Below are 8187 nucleotides of genomic sequence, written 5' to 3' on the forward strand. Positions count from 1 at the left end.
CCCGACTTCATCACTTCGATATCTGGAAAGTGGAAGCTGCAGATGTCAGACCAGCTGTGAAGGCGAACTGTGATCGAGGGGGGAAGCTGCTCTGCTCGTGAAAGTGATGAGGAAGGCTTTACAATCACAAAATCTAAATGTCAAATCGACATTATACACAGGAGGCTGTTGTCTCGGGGGGGGGGGGGGGGGGGGGTTGGGATCGGCACAGGATGACGTTCAGCCTGATTGATGCTTCAGCCTCATCAGATTAGATCGGATGACTCAGACCAACACAATGAGGATTAGGAAGGAAAAAATAAATTAACCATCGATAGGAAAACACAACTCAAAATGATATTATATAACATTATTTACAATATTACAACTTGTATTATTAAACGTGTGATAACCTCACAACGCTGAGGACTATTTGTTTTTCATCACAGCCCCTCCAGGCACCGCTTTCAAGGCTGTAAGCCGTAAAAACAACAAAACAACAAAACAACAAAACAAAGAAAACAACCTGTTGATGCCGAAACACCAGCACGGTTGCCAGGCAACTGATCAGTCTGCGGGTGGATTTAGAGATTTTCAGTAAATTTGTTTGTTTTTCAAAGTTTGAGATTTTTTTTTAGAAAACTCCACAATCAGGACTTTCTGATCTGATCCGGTCTGAGAAGAATCACCGAGCTGCAGTCGAGGACATTTCACTTTGTGCTGATCCAACTTCCCCTTGTGTCTCGTGTGTGTGTGTGTGTGTGTGTGTGTGTGTGTGTGTGTTTTTTTAAATATGTCGCATCCAGCCGGTCTCACACATGTGCTTCTCTTTAACATGCAGTCTCAATTTGTTTGGGTTGTCAAACCTCCCTTTGTGTTATTTGGTGCTTAACAATTTGTCAGACGTCCAAATGTGAGAAATCTAATTTTTTTTGGTTTCCTGGTCTCTGTTTCCATGGTAATGGTCCATGTGTAGGAGCCTTTTCATTGGAGGGGGTGTGGGGGGGGGGGGGGGGGGTGTGGGGGGGGGGGGGGGTGTGGGGGGGGGGGGGGGTGTGGGGGGGGGGGGGGGTGTCACCACCTGCTGATTCCGACCTTTAATTACCAGTATACAACTTATTAAAAATTGTACATTATGAGACTCACAACCAAGACAATGGAGATTAGGCTCATTATGGAGTAACATGTTGTACATATAAACCAAATGTGAATGAAGAGACACGATCATCATCAATCTAGTTTATGAATCAGCTTCTTGGTAAAGCAACTTGTGGAGCATCGAGCAGCTGAGGAGCCAGATGTTCCTCCTTGGGAGTCGGAGGAGCCTCAAACAGAGCAAAAAGAGAGTGAATGGGACGTTTGTCATGCGAGGAAAACAAAGGTAACATCAAATAAAACAGATCAAATGAGTTACTCTGCCGATCACGAATATGACCAGACTCTCCCGAAACAATTCCATCAAACCCATCTGTCATTTCAGTTTCCCCTCGGATCATCGATCACTGGACTCTGAGTGGTCGACCACGATGAAGACATCCGACGGCCGAGGTCAGAGACCAGAGGAGTAAACACACGATATTTATTTGTATTCAAATGTGAGCGAGTGGATCTTGACTCCCCCTCGTGCCTCTGCTCCGGAGAGTAGCTTATCCCTCGCTCACACACCCACGGCCTCGATGGAATGAAGCGGTAATTGGATTTCCCATCCTCGCGCTGAAATCCGATAGACTGCTGCCAAATGTTAATCTCTTATCTACCTGTCCATCACGGCACAAGTGAACGACAAAGAGGGGATGAAGAGCGCTGCGACTAATCCGGGGGGGGGGGGGGGGGGGGGGGGGGCTGTGACAGCTTCTGGAGCTCAGCTGTTCTTTGTCACCTCCTGACTAAGCGCAGTTGGTGAGATTTGATCCAGATGCTCCCTGCCAACTGGAGTAAGGCCTGAGTAAAGCTTTTATCAAAACAACGTCGCTCAGAGACCAGAAGCTTTGTTTACCTTCGGTTCAGCAAAGTAATCCTCCACATGTCACATAAACTTTGCCATTTTCTCGGCTTCTGAATTAGAAAATGTTCTCGTAAATACACACGGTCACTACCTCAGTCCTCTTCTCGGAGATTCATGGTTTCGCTGTGGACGATTTGACATCTTCCTCCGGTGCCACCGTGCAGGTTTATCACCAGATTCCGCCGGCGCCCCATCATTCAGCATCGCCCCCCCCTGGAAGTGACACCGCAGGATCTGGCGCTGAGGCATTGCGGAGCCCGAGCATCCATTAGGGGCCCAAAAAGCAGGGAGAGCCAAACAATGGCTGTCAGCTCCAGCTTTTGGATTTAATTAAATGTGTCACAGGTTTCTGCCTATTTATGGCCTGGTTGGAGAAACGGGGACAGGCCGTAGCTCCTGTGGATACAGCGAGAAAATGTTCCTCGTTCATCTCCCACGTGTGAACAGGAAGCTGCGTCTCGGGGCTGGAGCTCTAACAAGACGCATGACTTGTTATAAAATAAATTAAACAAATGGTTCAGGATGAGATAAGATGTGTTGGTTTTTCTATGCAGGAGGAGTTTTGCCTCTAAGCTCCTGAGAACAAGATTAAATAGAAAAAGATATATCAGACTTAATTTTAAGGATTTAAATGAGACATTCCTTCAAACCAGGTACGTGGAGCCAATATTTGTGAAGTGCAGTGCACGGTGCCAGGTCACACATTTCTTATGTCTTTAAAATATGGTGCCAGGGAGCTGCTCAGACAATCATAAATCAGACGGAGACTTCATATGGATCCGTATTAGATTTGTCTGGGCGTTGCAATGAAATGAACTTCACTGTCCGGCAGCAATAATCAATCTCTGCTGGAAATAAAAATGCATATTATCCGAGCAGATTCAAAAGCAGGTTTTTGTCCGTCCTATAAAATATTAAAAAAACACACAGGCTGAATAATATTCCTCAGGACGGATCATCAATCATGTCTTGTGTGTGTGTTTTTTTAGATTACACAACAGTCAAAGTTGTGTAATATGTTTTTCTTCATCTATTTTCGTCTCATTCTGCTGCACATCAAAGAGACAGAAGTAGATAAAAGTTTCCCTCCGGGCCACGAAGTGTCAGGAACAATCACAGTCACATATAAATAGCCCGTGAATAAATTAAAGAGACTGAATTTAGCCACAGACCTTAATATAACCGGCTCAGGCTTTAAAATCGTGAGGAAAATGCTTAATCTTGTTGTTCACTCTAAAGTCTGTGGGTCAGTATTAATGTTAAAATCTGCTTTTCCATCAGAGATTGTGTGAAAATACTATCGTCCTATTTTTGGGATGAACTCAATGTTGCAAGAATCGTCTTTTCACTGTTTTATCCTCTCCTGGACAGGCTGCTAAAGAAAGTGGAGAATAAATTAAACCCACTTCTCCTCTTTTTACAGCTTGGTTTGATTTCCAGTTTTCTTCTGTTACCCCACAGGCTCTGCACATAACCATTTGTGCTGAGTCATCCTTTCATGCCCTCGATTCCTGGATTTGTATTGACGGCCTAAATCGGAGAGAGCTACCTGTCGACTCACATTTGGTTTAAGTTGTGCAGAATCAGGATCAGATGCATATGCACAGTGTCAAGAGGATCTGTTGGATTTTCTTATGTATTAAGACGCACACACTCATCGCTGTGTTGAAACATCTGATTCTCCCGAGTTCCTCTCTTCGGTCTCGAGCACTTTCCTGCAGATACAGAGACCGGCCGAGCGCCATGACAGGGTTAATTAATTAGACATGAAGTGACAGCCACAACATCTCAACCCCCCCCCCCTCCCCCCCTCACTGACAGAAAGGCCGAGTCGGGTTCAGCCTCCGTGTGTCATCGTTTCAGAAAGTTGTCAGGGAGGTTTTTTCTTTCCCTTTATTTATTGGGAACACAAACATCCAGAATCACTTGCGCACACATGACATCCTCGTCTTTTAATTAATGGAGCTCGTTTCTGTGCACTCCGAGGAAGGCAGTAATGAAAGGAAAAGCCATTAGCTGTGCACATAAGATCCTCCTCCACCTACCCCCCCCCACCCCCACCCCCACCCCCCGCCTCTTTCTGCAAGCAGACAATCATCCAGAAATCAGAGTCGGTGAACGAATGACAGTCCATATTTCCATGGCAGCGGCCCAGCAGAGCAATTTTAGCACAATTTAATATTTGATAGGACCCCTTCCTGCAGTGGAAAACGTGTGTTTCACGTTCACTCGATTGGAGAAAAAACTGCAGCGAGACAGGAAGTGGTTCGGCTGTCAGGATGTGAGCGACCACAACAAAACAAAGTGAGTCCACGCACACGGTTTGTGTGTGTAGGGAGAAGAAGAAGTGACGTCTCGTTTAAAACTCACAAATCCGGATTAAAAATGTCACAACATGATATCATCAGGTTAATTCGAAGGCGTTTTTATTTGCTCGAGTCGATGGCGCCCGGTGGGAACTCGTGTGGATCCCGTGGACTCATCCGAACGCACACTGACCAGGCATCGGTCGACGCCCAGTGAATTATTTGTTTGCACGACTATAAACGTAATTGGACGTCCGAACGGAAGACGACGACAAACCCATTTAGAGAAAAGGATGAAGAACAGACAGCAGCGAGCGAGAACCCAGCGTGGAAATGATCCAATTACTTCCTTCCGTGCATCCTTCACAATTACACTGCAGCTGCCCCCACGATAATAAGTAAAACATCTAAAGCTTTAACTCTGTTACCACACAAACAAACAGGAGTTGCTGCTGCACGTGAAGTTCTCAGGTGTTGATCACGGTCCTGTGTCAGGTTCTGAGTTTTTCATGCTGCCGCTCTGGACATGTTAAAATCTGCGGAAAACCACAATCCATCTGCACACTGCTGATTTAAAGCACACACAATGACACACTGTTGTGTCTTCCAGCATCTGTGTCAGCTTTTGTGTCTGAGCGGGAGCCAATCCCTGCAGCCAGATTCCAAGATCTGGAGGAAACCATTGCCAGAGACGTGTTGTTGGACTGTTTTTGATGCACATGGTTTTGGAAACAGAGAATAAAATGATGCATTTCCTCCTGTGTGGTTGTTTTTCTCTGGGCGTAAAACAATCTGGTTCACCTGCGTCTCGATGGATCCCTGCTCCACCTGCTCCGGTGACTCTCCACCTCCAGCTTTGAGCTCATTAGTCACTTTTCGGTTGGAGGTCTCCGTCTCGCCCCCTGCCTCTCACAGCCTCAAGCCCCATTGCTCAACTTACCCGCTCCACCAGTCCCGAGCTCAACCTTCTAAAGGACGGGTGTAGCATGCAGAGGGAGGACGCAGGAGATTATCAGGAGTTCAGTGCATGTCTGATGGCGGCTTTAGGGACTTTCTAGATTTCATATTGAACCCCCCCCATGAGAAATAAAAGGTTTTAACCATCATTAAAGTCAGGATGCACTGTGGGACAACTCAGAAAACCCCAGTGTGACAGTGATTATCGCCTCACGCTGCTTTTTAAGGATCCTGCACGACTGAAATCCATTTTAATTGCACGTTGAAGCAAAGCAACATCTCAGCTCGTTATGACACTTGTTGGAGTCTGAAGGTCCGGTCACAAAACCTCATTATTCCCAAACACCTTTTGTTCTGCACCTTGTCAGTGTGATGCTCTCAGGTACTTGAGTAAGAAAGCTTGGCTCGCATGCATAATTGATTGAGCCGCCGAGTTAGATGAGAGACAGATACACCGCTGAGCACAATGAGAGGCAGGAGAAAAAAGAAAACATGTTTCCCTTCGGCCCTAATGCGAGAGGAAATGGACTGCCACTTATCGCAGATCCACGGTTATGGATGTCTTGTTTCTCTAAAGGGAAAAGCGTGCTGGTGAAAAGGTTAAGAGAGAGGATTTATAAATATGAGTATTCATTTGATTAGGAGGAGAGCTCACAGGGGCCGGGGCGTGGGGTCGTGTTCCTGCAACATCTTGAATCTGTTTGAATATGATTCTGTTCCAGTCTCTTGTTCTGTCTCAGGGAACGGCGACGTTAAGGGTTCGGCACGGGTCCATTTCTGCAAACCGGACCCGAACCATTACCCCCAATTATCTCCAAGTTAACTGCACCAGCAACAAATCTCCACCGGTGATTTAACAAACATGCAAGACATCTTCACATCATCCACATTTTCTTCCTATATCCCATATGGTCTAGTGGTTAGGATTCCTGGTTTTCACCCATGTGGCCCGGGTTCAACTCCCGGTATGGGAACTACTCTTTAGCAGAGGTGGTGGACTTGTGGCAGAAAATTGGACTATGTGCAGAAAAGGTCTCTGGTTCCACTCCACAGAGAAACAACAAAAAGACTAACCTGCATGACTGTGCATGTGTTTGGGACAAATTTATCTTAATCTTAATCTATCTAGTATATAAATTATGATCATATCTTCCTCGTCACCAAGTTGTCTAGTTCAAAAAAGCATGTTTACCCAAATCATCAGCTTCTTCCAGTTTGTTGTCTAACTTGTGGTCATCAAAAAATCCTCGACGTGAATTAAAATGAATTCAACGCTGGACCTATTTTGCCTTGAGTTGATTTTAATGAAGCCGCTCGTTAGTGTTCTGGTAGTTGACAGAAATCTGCCTGGAAGTGAAGCTGGTGGAGAGTTGGGTCATTTAAAATGTCTGATTCCTCCAGAAAAACTGGAGCTGGCCTCCTGAGTTCAGTTCATTATTTAGTGTGGATCTAATTCTTGCTGGTATCTGAGCTGGTGCAGGACGTACTGGTACCGTCTGTGTGTGGTTCTAATCCCTCTTCTGTATGATGGCTTTTCACAAATACACTTATTGTTTATCTACTGTGACATTTTAGAAATATAACCGTCTTCCGAGCACGTTTCAGAATAAAATAAACAAAACCGCTCTGACTCCAGGGACAGCATCGTCACTTAGGTCGATAAATGTTATACGTGTTTTATGCTCCAATGCAGGTGCTCACAGCTCAACACTGCCAGCTCCCCCCCCCCCACACACACACACACACTCACAGACTTCCACCTATAGCATTTAGATTTTGTGATTTCTTAAAGCTGTGACCGACTCTTCACCTCTTTGCGCTTTACCCTGAAAGTTTCATTAGATTTCTTTGAAGCTACTTTCTTTAACCTGTCATCTCTTGTTCCCAGCAGCTCGGTGTGATGCTGCAAAATGGATCGTGGAGACATATTTGTTTTTAAACTCATATCATCAAAAAGTTGGGCCGTGTGTAGTTATTAAGCATCTTTTCTTTTTTTCCCCCCTGAGACGGTTGTGTGTCACACGGTGACAGAGAAATGAAATAGAAAACATTAAATAAAATTACTTTCACATCATGCATCGGTAACCGTTGAAATGGAAAATGTGATTGTGTTTCAAACGCCTGGAGTTAAAAATCACGTCGAGACTCTCGTTCACTGCAGAGATGTTTTCTATCGTTATTCAATCGCACAAAACTTTTACTTTATCTGGTGAACAACAGATGCACAATGATATTCTGTGATGACAGTGTGTTTGTACTTGGAGTAAAAGTAGGAGCATGTATTGACCCCCATCCTCCTTCCTGCTCCTCCCTGAGTCTTATTTACTAAATGGATCATGTTGCAACATCATGAAAAACAAACTGGAGATGATATATGAATGAGGCAGGATGATAGAACTCAGGTAAAACGTTATTAAATGAGAAAAATGTATTTTGCCTTTATATTCTCATCAGGTTGAGAGGACAGAGCCAGACACACTTGACAGCTTTAATTATTCAAGCCTAATACTTAATATTTTCTGCCTCAGATTTGAACATAATAGTCCAAGTTGTGTAGAAATAAAAGCATTTCGTCGCAGCCACTGCCAACCATTGATGAACTTGAGCGCTCTGTGTTCTACCAGCGCTGCCAGAGGTCGTGAATGTAGAGCAACACGTTTCTCAATATGAGCGTTCACCGAAGAGAGCGTCCAAACAAGCAGATGTCTCAGAGGGACTTTAGCTTCTTTTCTGTGCCTAATTTCGGTGCCAGGATTTTAGAAAAACACACAAAACTAAGGCATCTAGTGAGTGGGGATTTGGAATCAACTTCAAACTCAAACTCACTGTGCACCGAGACTGAAACGTGTGCACGTCTTCTCTTCACGTTCTGTACAAGAACTGCAAAAAGTGAAAATTAGACATTTGAGAGCCTTTTTTTTAGTTCTGTGTGCGCACGTA

At 44.8% G+C, this 8187-nt stretch overlaps 1 non-coding gene across 1 annotated transcript; it reads left to right on the forward strand.

Annotated features, from left to right (window-relative positions):
* The first annotated feature begins 6149 nt into the window (after positions 1 to 6149).
* Positions 6150 to 6221, forward strand: trnae-uuc (transfer RNA glutamic acid (anticodon UUC)). Its single transcript has one exon. It is a non-coding gene; the product is annotated as a tRNA-Glu (tRNA).
* The last annotated feature ends 1966 nt before the right edge of the window (positions 6222 to 8187 follow it).

The sequence above is a fragment of the Pleuronectes platessa genome, chromosome 19, assembly GCF_947347685.1.
Source record: "Pleuronectes platessa chromosome 19, fPlePla1.1, whole genome shotgun sequence".
In the NCBI taxonomy this organism is placed as follows: Eukaryota; Metazoa; Chordata; class Actinopteri; order Pleuronectiformes; family Pleuronectidae; genus Pleuronectes; species Pleuronectes platessa.